Consider the following 22786-nt stretch of genomic DNA (forward strand, 5'->3'; position numbering starts at 1 on the left):
ACTGGCACGTTGGGGTACAGGCATATTGGAAGCAAAATTTCTTTGAAAATGGCATAATAAACGTTTACATGTAGAATATTTTTTTTGCCAGTGTCTGTCAAGCTCAACGGGTTTTGGTGATTGTTAAGACCTGCAAAAATCAGCGTCCTTATTTATTTTTAGGCAATGAGTTTCCCTGATTGGTATTTTTTGTAAAAGTGTATATATACATCATCGCTCGTTGTACTCATTGCACAATGTTACTTTTATTGTCCAAAGGGGCAATCAAAAATGAATAAAACAAAATGGAAACGTACATACGTTTGGATCGGTGTGAAGCCAGTGAACAATTTGAGTGGTGGAAACTAAAAGAATATTCATAAATGACTTAGTTATAACACTTAGAATGAGTTTACATTTTTTGTACAAAATACGGTATGTGTTTTTTTTTTTTTTTATAAGCCTCAAGGGCTAGGTGGCGCTGTATTTATAACTGAATGTTGTCATCGAGATACCTTCAGGCCTTGATTATAAGCATACATGTAAAGTGTGGGATTTTTTTTGGAGCATGTACCGTGGAGTTATTAAGCATATCCTTCATTCACGATATTGCTTTTAATGTCCACAGAGGCTATCAAAAATAAATAAAAATATATATATGTTTGGATAAGTCTGATGCCAGTGAACATTTTGAGTGGTGGAAACTAAAAGAATATTCATAAATGACTTAGTTATCACACTTAGAATGAGTTTACATTTTTTGTACAAAATACCGTATGTGGGGTATTTTTTTTTATGCCTCAAGGGCTAGGTGACGCTGCACATATAACTGAATGTTGTCATTGAGATAGCTTCAGGCCTTGACGATAAACATACATGTCAAGTTTGGGATTTTTTGGAGCATGTACCGGGGAGTTATGAAGCACATCCTTTTTCAGTGCGAAACACAAAATTTGATGCCCCGCCTTCATCATATAGTATTTCGAAAAGTCAAGATTTTTCCCCCTGTCGTTGGCTCAGGTCTTGACATGGTCCAGGTCAAGTCTTAACTCAGTCAGATGAAACGTGTAGGAGAAGTGGGCAAAAGTCTGCCCCCTGTGAATGTGCAAAAATCGTCAAAAATGGGACATTCAAAAATTCGTAGCTCACTTCCTGTTCATTTTAGCATATGGGTCCAAGAGACTTTTTTGTAGGTCTTTGGCTCCCTCATACACCTAAAAATTTTCGTAGATCTTGCTTAAATGGACAATCGGGGCTACTTCGTTAAAAATTTCTAGGGGGCGCTATTGAGTCATTTTTGTAAAAATAGGACAATACATGATAAAATATTGCTCATTTTGCCAGGCCAGATATGTGTGCCAAGTTTCATGAGTTTCTGCGCATGTTTAGACCCTCAAAACTGGCGTTGTTTTCTTGGCGAACAGTGCTTAGCCACGCCCACAGCGATTCGCGAAAACTCACAAACTTCGTGTTGTGACATCATGAAAGCCGAATCCCTCATCTGAGCAAATATGAGGTAGGTCCAGTTCAAGTGTTTGGAGAAAAAACGTAGAAGAAAATTCGTAAGAAAAAAAATTGCCACTAGTTGGCGCTATCAGTAAGATGAAATATAAGTTCATAGATGTCTTTAGGGCTGGACTCTCATCAAATGTGTGAAATTTTGAGAAGATAGGATCATCTCGGTCAAGTTCATGCAGCTTTTATTGTCACGAAAAATCTTTAGACTTTGCGGCACCGTAGCGGCCACGCCCTTTGGCGAAAAGTTACAATATTCGGTGTGGGGCATGATCAACATCTTAAGGCTTTTCTGACCAATTTTCAACTGGATCCCTTCAACGAGCTCAGCGCAGTAGCTAAAAACGTAAAGTATGACATTTATTGTTACCACTAGGTGGCGCTATATGTATAACTGAATTTTATCATATAGATGTTTTCAGGCCGTGACTATTACATTGCCGGAGAAGTTTGAGATTTTTTGGAGCTTGAACATGGGAGTTATTAAGCATTTGCTCTTTCTGGACAAATGAAATTTTAAAGGCAATATTTGATGCCCTGCCCCCGTCATATAGTATTTCAAAAAGGCAAGATGTTTTGCCCAGTTGTTCTCTCAGGTCTTGAGATGATAAATGCCAAGTTTGAAGTCAATTGGATGAAAAATGTTTGCAAAGGGGGAAAAAGCATGACCACAGTGAATGTGCCAAAATAGGCCAAAATTGGACATTAAAAAATTCATAGCTCACTTCCTGTACATTTTAGCTACATGGTCCCAATAGACTTTTTTGTGCGTCTCGGGGTGCTACACGTGCCTGCCAATTTTTGTTGCTCTAGCTCAAACGTGCCGGGCTTGGTTTTTATTTTTCTACGCTAGGGGGCGCTATCGAGTCGCATTGTTATGACGACTTAATAATATCAAATTTTTCGCCGGGCCTGAGGAGTGTGCAAAGTTCGGTGAGTTTTCGTGAATGTTTAGGTACCCAAAATCGCGATCGTTTGCGGAGAATAAAGAAGAAGAAGAAGAAGAATAATAATAACTAGAGCTGCGAGCAGCTATAAAGGGCCCTCGCAGCCCGGGCCACGTTGGAGTCCTTGCACGTTGGGGTACTTGCACGTTAGGGTACTGGCACGTTGGGGTACTGGCACGTTGGGGTACTGGCATATTGGAAGCAAAATTTCTTTGAAAATGGCATAATAAACGTTTACATGTAGAATATTTTTTTTGCCAGTGTGTGTCAAGCTCAACGGGTTTTGGTGATTGTTAAGACCTGCAAAAATCAGCGTCCTTTTTTATTTTTAGGCAATGAGTTGCCCTGATTGGTATTTTTTGTAAAAGTGTATATATACATCATCGCTCGTTGTACGCATTGCACAATGTTGCTTTTATTGTCCAAGGGGGCAATCAAAAATGAATAAAACAAAATGGAAACGTACATACGTTTGGATCGGTGTGAAGCCAGTGAACAATTTGAGTGGTGGAAACTAAAAGAATATTCATAAATGACTTAGTCATCACACTTAGAATGAGTTTACATTTTTTTGTACAAAATACCGTATGTGGGTTTTTTTTTTATATAAGCCTCAAGGGCTAGGTGGCGCTGTATTTATAACTGAATGTTGTCATCGAGATACCTTCAGGCCTTGATTATAAGCATACATGTCAAGTGTGGGATTTTTTTTGGAGCATGTACCGTGGAGTTATTAAGCATATCCTTCATTCACGATATTGCTTTTAATGTCCACAGAGGCTATCAAAAATAAATAAAATATATATATATGTTTGGATAAGTCTGATGCCAGTGAACATTTTGAGTGGTGGAAACTAAAAGAATATTCATAAATGACTTAGTTATCACACTTAGAATGAGTTTACATTTTTTGTACAAAATACCGTATGTGGGGTATTTTTTTTTTATGCCTCAAGGGCTAGGTGGCGCTGCATATATAACTGAATGTTGTCATAGAGATAGCTTCAGGCCTTGACGATAAACATACATGTCAAGTTTGGGATTTTTTGGAGCATGTACCGGGGAGTTATTATGCAAATCCTTTTTCAGTGCGAAACACAAATTTTGATGCCCCGCCTTCATCATATAGTATTTCGAAAGGTCAAGATTTTTTCCCCCTGTCGTTGGCTCAGGTCTTGACATGGTCCAGGTCAAGTCTTAACTCAGTCAGATGAAACGTGTAGGAGAAGTGGGCAAAAGTCTGCCCCCTGTGAATGTGCAAAAATCGTCAAAAATGGGACATTCAAAAATTCGTAGCTCACTTCCTGTTCATTTTAGCATATGGGTCCAAGAGACTTTTTTGTAGGTCTTGGGCTCACTCATACACCTAAAAATATTCGTCGTTCTTGCTTAAACGTACAACCGGGGCTGCTTCGTTAAAAACTTCTAGGGGGCGCTATTGAGTCATTTTTGTAAAAATAGCACAATCAACAATAAAATATTGTTCATTTTACCAGGCCAGATGTGTGTGCCAAGTTTCATGAGTTTCTGCGCATGTTTAGACCCTCAAAACTGGCGTTGTTTTCTTGGCGAACAGTGCTTAGCCACGCCCACAGCGATTCGCGAAAACTCACAAACTTCGTGTTGTGACATCATGAAGGCCGAATCCCTCATCTGAACAAATATGAGGTAGGTCCAGTTAACGTGTTTGGAGAAAAACATAGAAGAAAATTCGTAAGAAAAAAAATTGCCACTAGGTGGCGCTATCAGTTAGATGAAATATAAGTCAGTAGATGTCTGTAGGGCTGGACTCTCATCAAATGTGTGAAATTTTGAGAAGATAGGATCATCTCGGTCAAGTTAATGCAGCTTTTATTTTCACGAAAAATCTTCAGACTTTGCGTCACCGTAGCGGCCACGCCCTTTGGCGAAAAGTTACAATATTCGGTGTGGGGCATGATCAACATCTTAAGGCTTGTCTGACCAATTTTCAAATGGATCCCTTCAACAAGCTCAGCACAGTAGCTAAAAACGTAAAGTATGACATTTATTGTAACCACTAGGTGGCGCTATATGTATAACTGAATTTTATCATATAGATGTTTTCAGGCCGTGACTATTACGTTGCCTGAGAAGTTTGAGATTTTTTGGAGCTTGAACATGGGAGTTATTAAGCATTTGCTCTTTCTGGACAAATGAAATTTTAAAGGCAATATTTGATGCCCCGCCCCCGTCATATAGTATTTCAAAAAGGCAAGATGTTTTGCCCAGTTGTTCTCTCAGGTCTTGAGATGATAAATGCCAAGTTTGAAGTCAATTGGATGAAAAATGTTTGCAAAGGGGGAAAAAGCATGACCACAGTGAATGTGCCAAAATAGGCCAAAATTGGACATTAAAAAATTCATAGCTCACTTCCTGTACATTTTAGCTACATGGTCCCAATAGACTTTTTTGTGCGTCTCGGGGTGCTACACGTGCCTGCCAATTTTTGTTGCTCTAGCTCAAACGTGCCGGGCTTGGTTTTTATTTTTCTACGCTAGGGGGCGCTATCGAGTCGCATTGTTATGACGACTTAATAATATCAAATTTTTCGCCGGGCCTGAGGAGTGTGCAAAGTTCGGTGAGTTTTCGTGAATGTTTAGGTACCCAAAATCGCGATCGTTTGCGGAGAATAAAGAAGAAGAAGAAGAAGAAGAAGAATAATAATAACTAGAGCTGCGAGCAGCTATAAAGGGCCCTCGCAGCCCGGGCCACGTTGGGGTCCTTGCACGTTGGGGTACTTGCACGTTGGGGTACTGGCACGTTGGGGTACTGGCATATTGGAAGCAAAATTTCTTTGAAAATGGCATAATAAACGTTTACATGTAGAATATTTTTTTGCCAGTGTGTGTGTCAAGCTCAACGGGTTTTGGTGATTGTTAAGACCTGCAAAAATCAGCGTCCTTTTTTATTTTTAGGCAATGAGTTGCCCTGATTGGTATTTTTTTGTAAAAGTGTATATACACATCATCGCTCGTTGTACTCATTGCACAATGTTACTTTTATTGTCCAAAGGGGCAATCAAAAATGAATAAAACAAAATGGAAACGTACATACGTTTGGATCGGTGTGAAGCCAGTGAACAATTTGAGTGGTGGAAACTAAAAGAATATTCATAAATGACTTAGTTATCACACTTAGAATGAGTGTACATTTTTTGTACAAAATACCGTATGTGGGGTATTTTTTTTTTTTATATATAAGCCTCAAGGGCTAGGTGGCGCTGTATTTATAACTGAATGTTGTCATAGAGATAGATACCTTCAGGCCTTGATTATAAGCATACATGTCAAGTGTGGGATTTTTTTTGGAGCATGTACCATGGAGTTATTAAGCATATCCTTCATTCACGATATTGCTTTTAATGTCCATAGAGGCTATCAAAAATAAATAAAAATATATATATGTTTGGATAAGTCTGATGCCAGTGAACATTTTGAGTGGTGGAAACTAAAAGAATATTCATAAATGACTTCGTTATCACACTTAGAATGAGTTTACATTTTTTGTACAAAATACCGTATGTGGGGTATTTTTTTTTCATGCCTCAAGGGCTAGGTGGCGCTGCATATATAACTGAATGTTGTCATAGAGATAACTTCAGGCCTTGACGATAAACATACATGTCAAGTTTGGGATTTTTTGGAGCATGTACCGGGGAGTTATCAAGCATATCCTTTTTCATTGTGAAACACAAATTTTGATGCCCCGCCCTCATCATATAGTATTTCGAAAAGTCAAAATGTTTCCCCCTGTCGTTGGCTCAGGTCTTGACATGGTCCAGGCCAAGTCTTAACTCAGTCGGATGAAACGTGTAGGAGAAGTGGGCAAAAGTCTGCCCCCTGTGAATGTGCAAAAATCCTTCAAAAATGGGACATTAAAAAATTTGTAGCTCACTTCCTGTTCATTTTAGCATATGGGTACAAGAGACTTTTTTGTAGGTCTTGGGCTCCCTCATACACCTAAAAATATTCGGCGTTCTTGCTTAAACGTACAACCGGGGCTGCTTCGTTAAAAATTTTGAGGGGGCGCTATTTAGTCATTTTTGTAAAAATAGCACAATCAACAATAAAATATTGCTCATTTTACCAGGCCAGATGTGTGTGCCAAGTTTCATGAGTTTCTGTGCATGTTTAGACCCTCAAAACTGGCGTTGTTTTCTTGGCGAACAGCGCTTAGCCACACCCACAGCAATTCGCGAAAACTCACAAACTTCGTGTTGTGACATCATGAAGGCCGAAACCCTCATCTGAGCAAATATGAGGTAGGTCCAGTTAACGTGTTTGGAGAAAAACGTAGAAGAAAATTCGTAAAAAAAAAAATTGCCACTAGGTGGCGCTATCAGTTAGATGAAATATAAGTCAGTAGATGTCTTTAGGGCTGGACTCTCATCAAATGTGTGAAATTTTGAGAAGATAGGATCATCTCGGTCAAGTTAATGCAGCTTTTATTTTCACGAAAAATCTTCAGACTTTGCGTCACCGTAGCGGCCACGCCCTTTGGCGAAAAGTTACAATATTCGGTGTGGGGCATGATCAACATCTTAAGGCTTTTCTGACCAATTTTCAAATGGATCCCTTCAACAAGCTCAGCACAGTAGCTAAAAACGTAAAGTATGACATTTATTGTAACCACTAGGTGGCGCTATATGTATAACTGAATTTTATCATATAGATGTTTTCAGGCCGTGACTATTACGTTGCCTGAGAAGTTTGAGATTTTTTGGAGCTTGAACATGGGAGTTATTAAGCATTTGCTCTTTCTGGACAAATGAAATTTTAAAGGCAATATTTGATGCCCCGCCCCCGTCATATAGTATTTCAAAAAGGCAAGATGTTTTGCCCAGTTGTTCTCTCAGGTCTTGAGATGATAAATGCCAAGTTTGAAGTCAATTGGATGAAAAATGTTTGCAAAGGGGGAAAAAGCATGACCACAGTGAATGTGCCAAAATAGACCAAAATTGGACATTAAAAAATTCATAGCTCACTTCCTGTACATTTTAGCTACATGGTCCCAATAGACTTTTTTGTGCGTCTCGGGGTGCTACACGTGCCTGCCAATTTTTGTTGCTCTAGCTCAAACGTGCCGGGCTTGGTTTTTATTTTTCTACGCTAGGGGGCGCTATCGAGTCGCATTGTTATGACGACTTAATAATATCAAATTTTTCGCCGGGCCTGAGGAGTGTGCAAAGTTCGGTGAGTTTTCGTGAATGTTTAGGTACCCAAAATCGCGATCGTTTGCGGAGAATAAAGAAGAAGAAGAAGAAGAAGAATAATAATAATAATAATAATTTTTACAAAAACAATAGGGACCTCGCAGCGGTCGCTGCTCGGGCCCTAATAATAATTTTTACAAAAACAATAGGGACCTCGCAGCGGTCGCTGCTCGGGCCCTAATAATTTTTACAAAAACAATAGGGACCTCGCAGCGGTCGCTGCTCGGGCCCTAATAATAATAATAATAATCCGATCGAAAAACAATAGGGACCTCGCAGCGGTAGCTGCTCGGGCCCTAATAATTCGAACGAAAAACAATAGGGACCTCGCAGCGGTCGCTGCTCGGGCCCTAATAATTTTTACAAAAACAATAGGTCGCTTGCACATCGTAATGCATCATGGGAGTTTTTCCTTCGGGCGCCATATTGGGTGTCCGCCGGTTCACAAGGTACACTCGCGAGTTACACGGTAGAGCTTATCAACCTGATGTCATTTTCGCAGTATTTTCACGATTTACCGGAAGATCAAAAACAACGATACAGGCAGAAGGTGTCTCTGTGTGGCGGGATTGATCCTAATTACGTCCTGACCAAGGGTGATTTTTTTTTTGACGGAGAAAGCTTGCTGGCCAAATGTGACATCTCTGGACATCTTTCCCTACCTCGTGTTGACAACATGCTCCACAACACGCCAACAAATCCCTGGAGGCTTACAATTATTTTGTAAGCGGGTGGATACAGAGTGTAAACTTTAACATCGCATCAGAAGAAACGGTTGCTGTTGCACGTAAGTAAACCACATGGTGTTGGTAGTTCTGCACACAAAAATGTTGATTTGTTCTCAGGCTTCCTGTTATCATTGTGTTTACATGCACAGCTGGCTTTACCTGATGTGGTTTTTCTAATAATTTTATAACAGGCAAATATGGCAGAGCGTATAAGAATAAAAAGTAACTGCACAGCCTCCCCGTGGCTTAATTAAATTTAATGCTACCCTTTCACTAGTTACATGTTACTTAATCAACTTATTCTAAATGGTTAAGGTTAACCACTCTCAGAGGACGTATTTTTAGTTTCAGTTTCCAGTACAATAAAACGTGTTCATGGTAACTACTGAGCATACTGACAGCTTTTCTTATGATCTCACGGTTAAGGAGGCTGTCACAACACCCAATTTCTGTCTGGTGCCAGATGGCAACAATTCCCATCACTTGTCACGACAACACCAATAGTATTACCAGGTATGTATGGCTTTACTTTTTGTAGTTTCTTATTTAATTCTATGTTTCATATTTTCATTACAATGTTTGTAATATTTTCAGATTCAGGCACAGATGAGTTTAACTGGACGGACTTCTGCGACTTTGTGGTGTGGACAAAGTGTGATTGAGCGAGTCCACCCAGATCGCTCGTTTTGGCCAGAGTTTTTTTTTCCCCCAAAGTCCCCTCCTTACCTGAACTGCTCGGGAGAGCATTTACTAGATCAGCAGTGGACTTCCAGTGTTCCTGCTCAGCCGCTGTCACCTACCACTTGCTCATGTACTTCAAAGATGCGGAATAAAGTAGTTTTTTGTGCTGCAGCAGATTGTAAAATCAAATGATATCACTTGAAGTGTGCCAATCTAGACTGCCAAAAGGACAGTGGTTTTGTGACAAGTGTGAAACAAGGATTATTGGGAAAACTGTAACACAGTACTGGTACTTGTCTTACATTAAACAAATTTAAAAGAGAGCAACTTTTTCCTCTGTACATAGTATAATGAAAGTCATTGCGTACCCCATCAACATTACATCATACCGTCATCTCAGGATGGTAGGCACCTGTGCTAAAATAAATACATTAATTAATAGTTCAATTTTTAACCCTGAAATTACTACATCTAATCATTATTCACTTCATTTTTTGTGCTTTTAGAAATAATAGAGATTTATGCCATTACTTTAAGAGGGACCATATTGCACATTGAGTCAAATCCTGTCATTTGTATTATGTATAGCTTTGTAAACAAACCCAACAATAGAATTTGTATAAACGCTGCCTTTATTAGCGCCAAACAAACAGTCGCATGTTGTCCTCCTCCAATGCTTTGATGCTCGCCTTCGTTTCCATCATGTCATTGGCAATCAAGTCGGTGTGGCATGAGATCCCTAAAGAAAAAAATAAAGAAAAAATCACAAAAAAATACGGTACCAGTAATAGGTTTAATATAGTAAAGTAGTATAGTTTTTTTTGTCAGTGTAAAAGAAATGTACAAATTTTGTTGCATTTTTTAATGTATGAACATTGCTACAGGCAAATACTTATTTCTATAAACACTTCCAAATGTCTCTAAAATATAAGGTGCGTGTACACACACACACACACAAACACATACATTCACTCATGCATACAATATATCATGTAATGAATTCTGAGTGGCATACCAGAGTCAATGATGTCAGCAGTACTTGAGGGTACAGGTTACTGGAGCCATCTGGCTGCATAACTGCAACAATCTCTGCCACTTCGAGTCGTCTTTTCTTTGCTTGTCTCTCCTGTGCACGTTCATATCTTGGCACCGACTGGGCTGAGACATAGATGTTGTAACTTGGGACCCAACTTTAATGTTGGAGCCCAGTCGGGATGATTGGACAGAAAAACGGGCGCAGGGCGACCTGTTAAAATAAACAAATATATAAACAAATAAAATATGGAAAGACTGGTTATTTTACCGCAGTAGGGTGGCCGTGAATAAGTTCTTTAGCATGATGTGTAGGCTACCGGGGGTCTGTTTTCTTGCATCACCCCCGGGGGTCTGTTTTCTTGCATCAGCCCCTTCTGTCTCTTTTTTTCCAAGTTTACATTTTGCCACCAAAAAACATGTCATCGGCATTAAGAGCCCAAGACTAATCAATCCAATTTCAGCAGTAAACACTTTGCACTGGCACTACTTGGGTGAAAATGTTCGATGTTAGCTTTCGGCTAACGTCCGCTAGCCAGCTTGTACTACCGAACTTGCTTGCTCATGAATCCAAAACATAAGCAACTTGCCCATATATGGGCGGTCGAAACGTTATTAATCCTCATGCATTAAATAAAGGTAAACAAGCTTACCGCTCACAAAGTGATCGCTGCACACAGAGCCCAAAGTAACGACTTCCCTCCGGAGTCCGCACTCCTCTGTCTCCAGGCCCTGGTTCCTAATTATTTTCGGAATTCGGAAAAAAGACCGACCATTTTCCCCCTTGGCTTTGTTCGAACAGCCAACGATGCAGCAACAATGTACCATTTTAAACGCAGAAAACAAACGTGATAGATACGTGTTAGACTGAATCGCTACGTAAATGGAGGCCACCCAGCATGGCGACTATGAGAAATCCGAGGCGGAAGTGACGACATGTGCAAGCGACCTATAGGGACCTCGCAGCGGTCGCTGCTCGGGCCCTAATAATAATAATTTTTACAAAAACAATAGGGACCTCGCAGCGGTCGCTGCTCGGGCCCTAATAATAATAATAATAATAATTTTTACAAAAACAATAGGGACCTCGCAGCGGTCGCTGCTCGGGCCCTAAAAAAGCAAACAACCCACACCGCTTCACCCAAAGTCATCTGGCAGAGCAAAAATAAAAACAATCGTAAACATATAAAATACCCATACTGTTAAAAGAAACGAACAAAAAAAACTATTAATATAAAACAAAGAATCCAAACAGATAAAAATGTTAAAGGAATAGAAGGGCTCCGCGGCGGCAACACTTCGCCTGGGTCGGTCCTAACAGTTCAGCTGACCCAGGTCGCCGCCCAGACAGGAGGGGAAGTTGTCAGGAAGGTAACGTGTTTAAAATCCAGTTTTAAGATGTTAAAAAGCCAAGACAACAGTATAACCCGGAGTAGTGCCAAACTGGAAGACAAATTAATCAATTAGAAATAAAAAAAAGGTCTTCCCAACTAATACAAAAAAAAAAGGAATTCATATTCCTTACCGGAGCGCACAATAGCAAGGTCACGGCGTGGGGAGGAGATACCCAGCGCGGCTCCACAATTTAATGGCTGGACAACAGGGTAAAAGCAATTAAAGCTTGTTCCCCTGCCCCGCCCTTGCACAAGGCCGACAGCCAACGCCCTACCTGCAGGAAGCGCCGCGCACCCACCCGGACACCAGGGAACAGTCACGCTCCAACATATGCCACGTTGCTGTAACCAAGCAGTACTAGATTAAGTTTCTAAAATCATGAATGGGCCAAGTCAACAAAAGCACGCATACCTTCACTTGGGTCCGACACCACCCGCACACAGACCACATCAGCGCACGTCTGTCAACTCCGTCAAGGAGGAAAAGGAAGTGGAAGAGAGACAGACTGGCGCTGCGCTGACCTATTTATAGGCACCTGCTTAACCCCTGGGCGTTATCTTATTTTGAAATGACTTGGTCAGAACCATCAAAAAGCCCAAAACGGGTCACAATAATGCCCAACGGTTAATTAGGGGCACTCTGCCCCCTTGTGGTAAGGGGCATCTATTCTGCCACACACTGAACACGGTTCACTTGCATAACCCGGGATTTACACCGGATGCGGCTGCGGTGCGTTCCGGCGACGCAGCCAATTAGATTCCATTCATTCAAAATGTGCAATTTACACCGCTTGCGTGTGCGTTGCGTGTCGACTGGGTCTCAGCTGCGGCGTGCTGCAGCCCTTCCGCAAGGATAGACCTATTTTTGTCGGATGCCGCATCGGTCGGCCTCCGACAAATGGCAAGCTAGCACAAAACACATCGAGCGGGACAGGAAGACCAACGCAGTTTCAAAATAAATTTTCGGTTACCTTTCAAAATCAAACACTCGCCAGCTCCTATTTCGCAAGCATGTTAGCAAAAGGTGATGTGGGCGTAGCCGGGGCTGGAGTTAACGGCCGAGGTGCTCATTCACGGTTTAGACACCAGCGAACATGGACGAGGAGAGGTTTATATTGGAGGTGGAAAGCCACAAAATAATAAAAGTCCACCTCTCTTTCTGCTTCTCTGTTGAGCACAGACTTTCTGTGTGTTTGTCGTTGTTCATACCACATGACCGCGCGAGGTCACGCGAGACACGGCGGGAAGTGGTCGGCGACGGAGCTGCCGGACCGCAGCTGTGCAGCGGTGTGAGTTGGCCAAAAAATTGACACGTCCGGAGCACGCAGTCAAGACGCACCGCACTGCAGCCGCACCGAACACGCAACCGGTGTAAATCCCGGGTAAGACACAACAATCTGACATAAGGTCACGTGTTTGCCATTGCAAAACACTGCCATTCAAAATGACAATACATAAGCTAATTGGCCAATATATGTGCCCCCTGGCCAAACACCTCAATGGTTAATTGTTAGCACCTCAATCAGGAAGTATAAGTAGTGCACTATAAAAAGACCACAAATGAACAATGTTTGAGAGCGAGAGATGAAGAGAGGGTGAGAATGAAGTGGGAGGAAGAGTGAGAGGGTAGGGATAGAGCTGGTACAGGATTTCATGGCCAAGACAGCAACTTTCAAATGAATTCAAAGCAACATTAGTTGATCATGTCATCAACCATGGGCTGACAATGCGATGCGAGAGACTGCCTGTTAGGAAGTGTGGAGCGAGTGGCTGAACGGAGATGGACCCAATGGCGGAAAAGCAAGGCCGGAAGACAAACAGGAATGAGAATAACTTTATTGATTGAAACCAAGTAGAAGACCGGATGGGACGTGAGCGGACTGGTTGCCATGACTGGACTGAACGTGGACAGACTTGGCATGATGTGGATAGACTTGGCATGACGTGGATAGACTTGGCATGACGTGGATAGACTTGACAGACTTAGCAGAACGTGGACAAACTTGGCAGGACAGACTTGGCAGAACGTGGACAGACTTGGCAGGACAACTTGGCAGGACGTGGACAGACTTGGCATGACATGGATAGACTTGGCATGACGTGGATAAACTTGACAGACTTAGTAGAACGTGGACAGACTTGGCAGGGCAACTTGGCAGGACGTGGACAGACTTGTCAGGGCAACTTGGCAGGACGTGGACAGACTTGGCTAGATGGGGAGAAACTTGACTAGATGTGGAGAAACTTGACGAGAGGTGGAGAAACCTGACTAGACGTAAACACTGCCAGCACAGCACACGTCAACAGGACAAGACAATGCTACCACCACACGTGACCAAACACTACTGACTAAATACAACACTAACGAGACTCTAACAAGACACACCTGGGAAACACAGCAGGCAGAGGCCACTAATTAGCAACACATACTGGGAAGGGAAGACACACGCAGGTGGACAAGGTTAACAACGAGACATGGGGAGAACTCAGGACAAAACACGACAAACACTTTAAAGCAGGGGTGTCAAACATAAGGCCCGCGGGCCGTATTAGGCCCGCAAAGGGGTTAAATCCGGCCCGTGAGATAATTTTGTAAAGCTAAAAAAAAAAAAAAAAAAAAAAAAAAAAAAAAGTGTAATGTGGGAATAATTAATCAGTTGGCCACAATCAAAATATATAAAATTTGTAACTTCACAAGCAGTCCTGTACGGGGGAATCGACCTGGATGTCATTATTTTACACACAACTTAGTTACAGTTTATTTAATTATTATTATTATTATTATTTTATTTTTTATTTTTATTTTATTTATTTATTTATTTATTTTTTACTCATAGACCGACAAATGTGTTAAATACGACACAAAGTCAATTACTGTTAACACAAATAGATATGACAAGGATTAGCGTCCTTATAACGTCATTAACTGCGCTACGCAATGTGTATTGGGAACAATATATATATATGAAAAACAGGTAGATTTAACAAGGCCAGACTCCGTTCCATTTGCATTTGTATTATTTTTTGGAACAATATGATTACAGTTGAGTGCCGTAATTTAGGGCTGGCATAGCGAAAATCTGCGTATAATTGACGGCAATCGTTTTTAAGTTATATACACCGTTATTTTACCGATGCGGCCCACTTGGTAATATATTTTCCTCCATGCGGCCCCTGAGCTAATATGAGTTTGACACCCCTGTGTAACAACTATTGCCTAAGTTCCACTCTACCCTCTAATTTTTTTTAAGTTTGCTTCTCCTAAAGCAAATTCTCTGCAGTGCATGAATATTCCACTGCCCAGACAGGATCCAAGCCTGGTCAGCTCGGCAGGTGGTCACCCAGCCACCAACAAAACTCTTTTGAAGCCGCTGACCAGGTGACAAAGGAATTTATGCGTCTGCCGAAGGAGTGTATTTCAAGCAGTCTTCTCGGAGCCCGAACAAATGGCTCCAATGGTTTGGAATACACAAATGACCGATCAAAGGAATGTTCATGACTTCTTATCAATCACAAAAGGATACTCTGGCGCCTCGCCCTTCCTGGAATGTCTAGATGGAGCAACAACACCTCCAAGTGGCGAAACTTGGAACTATCCTTAGTGACAATTCACATAAGTAACCGCATTTTACACATCTATACCATGATAATTCTTGACAGACAACTGAACTACGAATGATTCATGTTATATCTTTGTGTGTATGAACATCCTATTTCATGTGTCCTCCATAAAGAATGCAAGATAATCAATATCTCTCAGCTCAGTCAGATTAGACAAGTAGAAGTTACCTCACAAGTTAGTTTATGATGCATTAATTATAGTGTGTGTTAAACGGGTTGTGTGGGAAAACTGATTTGCCAGACTGACCAAATTTAATGCCAAATTATTAATCTTTTTAATAATTTTCCTCTTAAAGTCTGCGCGAGCGAACAGAAGGGTGTGCCATCACCTGCTGAAGCCCCACCCAGAGACTTTAAAAAGGACGAGCAGACCCCCGCTCGCTCTCTTGCCCTCTTCCTGCTCTCACAAGCCTCAACAAAAAAACTCCCTGGCAGACCCGCAAGTGTCCCAGGCTGCTCGAACTCTTTGTTCAAACTTGCAAACCACGTGGCCTTTTTCTTTCCTGGCAGGATCCGTTAACGAGATCGGATCCTCGCTCCACGCCACGCCAAAGCAAGTGCAAACTGCAACGCTGACTAAAGACTCTTTTGTTTTGTTGTTTTGTTTTTTTGTTCCACTATTGGTGCTTACCCGCCCGACCTTCGCGGTCCCGGGTACACTTGCAACGCACCGCCGGACTCAAGGTTGCGCACCTCAGCCGCTCAGCACCTCACCTGCTATTCGGTGGCGCCCCGCCGCGGTGCTAGCTCACCTCCAACGGCTGGCCTTCCCCGTACGCAGGCGCGTAGCGGACCGAACTCCACCTGGAACCGGGCAGCCGTCCGGCAGAACCAACCTCGCCAAGTCGACCAACCAATCAAGGGACGAGCCGCGCAACTACGTCAGGCCCCTGGCGTGGCTCCCTTGCTCTGTGGAATAAACCCTTTTTTTTTTTCTTGCCTTTTTCAACGAACATTGACTATTTTTCCCCCTTGTCAAAAAGGCCGCCACTTCTGTTTGTTGCTACGCAACTCCAAGTCTCGTAAGTGCGCTTGATTTCCACCTCGGCGTATCCACTGTGTGCCACTTACGTTTGAAACATCACAAATCTGGCAGGTCAAATTTTCTCTTTTCCCTGTTTCTTTATTCATTCGCATTCCTTCCTTATTTTCATTCGCTTTATTTTATTTCTTTTCTTCTGACGGTAGAATAGTTAGATAGGCAGTATTTTGATTCTGTAGTGTAGCAATCGTGAATAAATGCATGTTTTATGAACTGTATTCCGCCTAAGTCATCTGTGTTTCCGAGTGGATTATTATTCTTTTGTTAGTACAACGAACCACTGAATATCGAGTGTGGCGACTTTAGATTATCAATGACTGATGAAAGAAGGATTTTGGTCGTTGTTTGCTCCTGTTAACCCAAAGCAAAAACAACGTGGTGCCCCAGAGGTTATCGAGGTAAATACAATTTACCTCTGTAACGTCCAGATTATTAATTCGTCCAAAAGACGACCCAATTATCGCTACACCTGCTTTAAAGCAAACAAAACCTAACCACATGGAACCAAAACATGACACTGCCTAATTTGGTTCCTCTCTTAGATAGATAGATAGATAGAGAGATAGATAGATAGATTTTTTTTCCCTGCAATTTTCTTTCCCAGTTTACTGTTTCGTGAGCATATTGTAGTGGTCTTGGAGCGGTGCCATGGAGACGGATTAGCAGAATGGTGTTCACCTGTGGGGCCACAGCTGCAGGTGATTGGGGGATGCTATAAAGGTGAAACCTGCTGAAACCTGCGGGTGTGTGTCTGGGGAGCGCAGCAAGCTCGAAGGTATAATGGGCGCGGCGAGTGCAAGAGATCCAGGCGGCGGTCGTGCTTTCACAGAGGGGTGGGTGCCGTTCGTCGCCCATAGGGCTACCGGCGGCGAATATAGTGCAGTGTTCCAGTGTGAGGGTCAGTGGAAGTCAGGGCCGGGGAATTAGGAGAGCTGGACCGTTGGTTGACCTGTTCGGCGCTGAAATGCCGTCCCGCCTATCCGGCCACTTTGGCACGTCGCTGGCTTTGTGCAAGCTGCACGGACCGTATCCCCGGGGGTGTAACGAACTTTCTTGGTGCCCCCCACGAACTGCATTTCTGGCGGGCCTGCTCCAAGACTGCTTCCCAGACAGGACCACGGGCGTCTGCCACGTCGGGAGATGTCCCACTACATAGCACTGGGTCGGCGTTTCCCGCTGAGAGCCGAGCTGACCAGCGCCATAAGCCTAGACCCGGGGGAAGGGTCTTGGCCAACGGGCCAGTTAAGTCACTGTGGGGGGGGTTTACAACTGGGTGTGGGTGGGGGGGATGTTGGGGTTGGTTTTAGATAGGTGTGATGTGCGTAGTTTTTTGGCAAATTGTAATCAAGTTTGTGTCTAATTGTACTCGGAGGTGTGCGCTGTTGTATTTCCAGTTTCCGACTCCGGACCTACCTAAAAGGTGGTGGCCGCATCCAGCTAAGCTGCAGTTTAGTTAACCTAGGAAGGTTTATTCCAATATATTTGTTTGCTCCAATGTAAACATATCTGCTGTGTATATGTTGCACTGACTTGTGAAAAATAGAAGAAAACTTAATTTAAATTGTTAAAAAGTTTGAACAGCATGTGTGTAAATATGTCAGTGCTTGTGAACAATCTGAAGAATGTTCTACAATTTGAACTGTTTTAGTATTATGGCAAAGCATACTAAAGATGCCACTCAGAACAAAAGTTTGATTTTGGTAAAGGGGTTTACCAAAGAGGGGTTTTGCAGTTCGGGTGTGTGGTTTTGTGAATTGTGTTATCATTTTGATAAAACGAGCCTAGTTTGCAAAATTGTGTTTTAGCAATTGGAAGAAACTGTAAAATGTGCATCCAACGCAGTGGCCACCTTGACCCCTGTAATTGCATTGGAATTCTCAACTTTATACCACAAAGAGATTAACTAAAAAAAAAAAAGAAGGGGGTGGGGGTATTAATTTATTTGGTAAAGTGGTGGGTGGGTGTACTACTAGGGATTAATGGTTTCCACTATCTCGGTGCAAACATAACAACAAACATAACACATTTACTGTAACCTTATCTCAGGAAAGACCAATTAATTCGCTTTGCGCTATTGTTATTGTTTTGATAACATAAACGTTGATTCCACATGGATGTAACCTTTTCGCAACATACGGTAACCTTTCGTGGCTCACCTTTGTTGCACATACATCTTTCCCTTGGACTTTTGCGGAGTCTGTGCAATTGCTTGACTAACTTCAGTTTCAGGTAATTTGCCAATGAAAAATACATGTTATTTGCATTTGAGTTGGCCCACAATTCTGGCCAAAAATAACTATCTATACATTTTATTGTTTGATTTAGACCTCTTCTCAAATTTCCAAACCTCTTAACACATTTTCTGCTTTACACACATTTTCTCATTCAAAATGACACTTTTTAAATGCACTGAACACAATTCACCATAAGACACAACAATCTGACATAAGGTCACATGTTTGCCTTTGCAACACACTGCCATTCAAAATCTCAATACATGAGCTAATTGGCTAATATATGTGCCTCCTGGCCAAACACCTTAATGGTTAATTGTTAGCACCTCAATCAGGAAGTATAAGCAATGCACTATAAAAAGGCCACAGATTAAAAAAAAAAAAAAAATCTTTTTTTTTTTTTTTTTTTTTTTTACAACAATGGAATATGTGGCAGAGAGATAGACAGCAGAAGAGAGGCTGAGAATAAGGGAGTTGGGGGGTTGGTATGGGTAGAGCTGGATAGAGCTGGTAGAGGATTTCATGGCCAAGACAGCAACTTTGACAATGCGATGCGAGAGGTTGCCTAATTTTTGGTTTTGGATGGATGCATGGATGGATGGATGGATGGCAAAATACCAAAAGAAGAAGAAAGAGGAAGCTAATGGGTCATTATCACGGACAAGGAAAAGCTCCCCATTTTGTTGAAAATAAGTGCTGGTTTGATAAAACTGTTTCTCTGACAACTTCCACCTCAAACATGAAAGATGTTCATGATTGGTGCGTTCAAGAGATATAGAGACATATTTTCCTGCAATTTTCTTTCTGTTTACTGTTTTGTGAACATATATTTGTTCACTTCAATGTAAATATATCTGCTATGCTGACTTGTGAAAAATAAAACGAGTACATTTAAATTGTTAAAAAGTTTGAACAGCATATGTGTATTTTCAAATATGTCTGTGCTTGTGAACAATCTGAAGAATGTTCTACAATTTGAACTGTTTTAGTATTATGGCAAAGCATACTAAAGATGACAGTGCTGTGCATTATGACCAAAAGTTGGTAGTTGATGAGACATAAATCTGGTGACATGAATGACGCGTGTGCCACTTGGTACAAAAGTTTGATTTTGGTAAAGCTATATGTAGTTTTGGTTGCAGTGCTTCATTTTGGAGGATATGAGAGGGGTTTTGCAATTTGGGTGTGTGGTTTTGTGAATTGTGTTATCATTTTGCTAAAATGAGCCTAGTTTGCAAAATTGTGTTTTAGCAATTGGAAAAAATTGTAATCCTACACCATTTATCCAGAGGCGGTCCATCACATTGGTCATGCAACTTCGTTGGAATGATGTAATTATTTGTATTAAATCTGTTACACTGAGCCAACTGGTCATTCTTTTTGACAGACACACTTTTAATCGCCACTGCACAAGTGAACACTGTCCATTGTTGCACGTGTAACAACTATGGCCTATGGCCCAGTCCACCCTCTAATTTTTTTAAAGTTTGCTTCTTCTAAAGCAAATTCTCTGCAGTTGCATAAATATTCCACTGCCCAGACAGGATCTAAGCTTGGTTAGCTCTGCAGGTGGTCACCCAACCATCAACAAAGCTCTTTTGAAGCCGCTGACCAGGTGACAAAGGAATTTATGCGTCTGCCGAAAGAGTGTATTCAAGCCCGCCATCCCGGAGCCCGAGCAAATGGCTCCAATGATTTGGAATACACAAACGACTGATCAAAGGAATGTTCATGACCTCTTATCAATCACAAAGGATATTCTGGCGTCTCGCCCTTCCAGGGGGGCCCTCCTGGAACGTCTAGATGGAGCAACAGCACCGTCAAGTGGTGAAATTTGGAACTATCCTTAGTGACAATTCATATAAGTAACCGCAGTTTACACATTTATACCATGATAATTCTTGACAGATAACTGAACTACGAATGATTCATGTTGTGTCTTTGTGTGTATGAACATCCTATTTCAATTGTACTCCATAAGGAATGAAAGGTAATCAATATCTTTCAGTTCAGTCAGATTAGACAAGTAGAAATTACCTCACAAGTTAGTTTATGATGCATTAATTACGATGTGTGTTAAACGGGTTGTGTGGGAAAACTGATTTGCCAGACTGACCAAATTTAATGCCAAATTATTAATCCCTTTAATACATTTTTTTTTTAAAGTCTGCGCGAGCGAACAGAAGGGTGTGCCACCACCTACTGAAGCCCCGCCCATAGACTTTAAAAAGACGAGGGGACCCCCTCGCTCCCCCTCTTCCAACTTCCTCTTCCAACTTCGCTCCTCCAACATCATCTTCCGATCGCTCTCTACCTGCAAGTTTCCCAGCCTGCTCGAACTCTTTGTTCCAAGAAACTTGCCAAACACGTGGCCCCCTTTTTTTCTTTCTGGCAGCAACCGTTGCCACGAGAGCAGACACTCGCTCCACACCACGCCAAAGCAGGTGCAAACTGCAACGCTGACCACAAAGACTCTTTTACTCCTTTTTTTTTTTTTTTTTTTTTTTTTTTTTCACCATCGGTGATTGCCCGCCAGCGGCGAACTCAGCGGCACCAGGTTACACTTGCAACGTACCGCCGGACTCAAGGTTGTGCACCTAGGCCTTCCCACACGCCGGCGCGTAGCGGACCGAGCTCCAACACCTGGAGTCGGACAGCTGTCCGGCAGAACCAACCTCGCCGAGTCGCCGACCAATCAAGGGACGAGCCGCGCAACTACGTCAGCCCCCGAGCGGCTCCCTTGCTCACCTGTGGAATAGCCCCTTTTTTTGATTTTCTTGCCTTTTTCAACGAACATTGACTATTTTTCCCCCTTTTAAAAAGACCGCCGTTTCTGCTTGCTTCGACGCAAACGATTCTCGTAAGTGTGCGTTTGATTCCCAAATTGGTACCCCTGTGTGCAACTTACGTTTGAAACATCTCACAGATCTGGCAGGTCAAATTTCTCTTTTCCCTGTTTCCATATTCATTCGCATTCCTTCCTTATTTTCATTAGCTTTATTTTATTTCTTTTCTTCTGACGGTAGAATAGTTAGATAGGCAGTGTTTTGATTCTGTAGTGTAGCAATCGTGAATAAATGCATGTTTTATTAACTTTATTCCGCCTAAGTCATCTGTGTTTCCGAGTGGATTATTATTCTTTTGTTAGTACAACGAACCACTGAATATCGAGTGTGGCGACTTTAGATTATAAATGATTGATGAAGAAAGGATTTTGGTCGTTGTTTGCTCCTGTTAACCCAAAGCAAAGCCAACGTGGTGCCCCTAGAGGTTATCGAGGTAAATACAATTTACCTCTGTAACGTCCAGATTATTAATTCGTCCAAAAGACGACCCAATTATCGCTACATAATGGTGCCGGCCGTGTGAGGCTATATAACATAAGAAGAGACTTTGGACTTGAAAAGTAAAACACATTTCACGTAGTGTACCTAATCATTTGGCTCTGTGTAAAAAGGAAAACATTTCTGCTTACATAGAACTGCACTGACTTTACCCTTCAGCGTTGAATCAAGCGTCTGCTAGCCGCCATCTTGCGTGTGTTACCACCTGAGTGGCTTGCTATAAGTAAACGAGAATAACGGGATTGATTGATGGAAGAAAAGAAAGAGCCGGTCACCGTTTGAGAAAATAGTGGCTTGTATTTGAAAACGTACGTGATAGAACTCGAGTTGTGCAACTTTTAAATTTCAGCTGGCTGAATTTGAAGTTGTTTGTCTTTGTGTTGTTGTGTTTCCGGAAATTGTGGGAAGTCAGGTGACAGCCGAGGTGCATCGCTTTGACCAGACTCTAGTTACGTGCTTCGGAGTAGCTAACCGCGAGCAACGTAAACGACGTCTGAGTCATTTTCCCCGTGTCCTCCTACACCTAGTTTGTGGAAGAAGTTTGAGTCGTGATTGAGCTTTCTGTAGCCGCCGACTCAAAGTTTCAGCTCTTGGCGAGCGGATTAACAGAGCGCTAAGACGTTAGCTGCTTATCTGTACCGTGTACGCATTTCCACAAGCTGGCGCCATAGTCCTTGTGAAGTCGAGCTGTGTGGCTCGTGGAGGCGTGGTTGAGTACCTCCCCCTCCCTTCTCGTTGGCGAGTTTGAGCCACGCCTGCAGAAAGGGAGTGAGTCTTGCAGGCTGTCAGCTGTCAGTCAGTGTTTGAGGTGATAATATCACACGTTGAGCTTGCTCCGCTGCCAATAGACAACTGACCCCCCACTGCTGCTTTTAACGCCGGTGGTCCTTGCTCCGCGATAATTCTGATTCAATGTTACTACACATTGCTTTTTGAATTGTTTTCCGTGTCGAGCGTTGTACTGAGTGATTGTAGTCACCGTTAGTACGCAAGGATAATAAAAAAATTATCCACGTCCGATTAAACGTATTTGTAG

The 22786-nt window shown here is 42.2% G+C and overlaps 1 long non-coding RNA gene across 1 annotated transcript; it reads left to right on the forward strand.

Moving 5' to 3' along the window:
• The first annotated feature begins 8046 nt into the window (after positions 1-8046).
• Positions 8047-9766, forward strand: LOC144019408 (uncharacterized). The gene is made up of 3 exons (XR_013283662.1): positions 8047-8461; positions 8829-8915; positions 8997-9766. It is a non-coding gene; the product is annotated as an uncharacterized LOC144019408 (long non-coding RNA).
• The last annotated feature ends 13020 nt before the right edge of the window (positions 9767-22786 follow it).

Source organism: Festucalex cinctus, chromosome 5, assembly GCF_051991245.1.
Source record: "Festucalex cinctus isolate MCC-2025b chromosome 5, RoL_Fcin_1.0, whole genome shotgun sequence".
In the NCBI taxonomy this organism is placed as follows: Eukaryota; Metazoa; Chordata; class Actinopteri; order Syngnathiformes; family Syngnathidae; genus Festucalex; species Festucalex cinctus.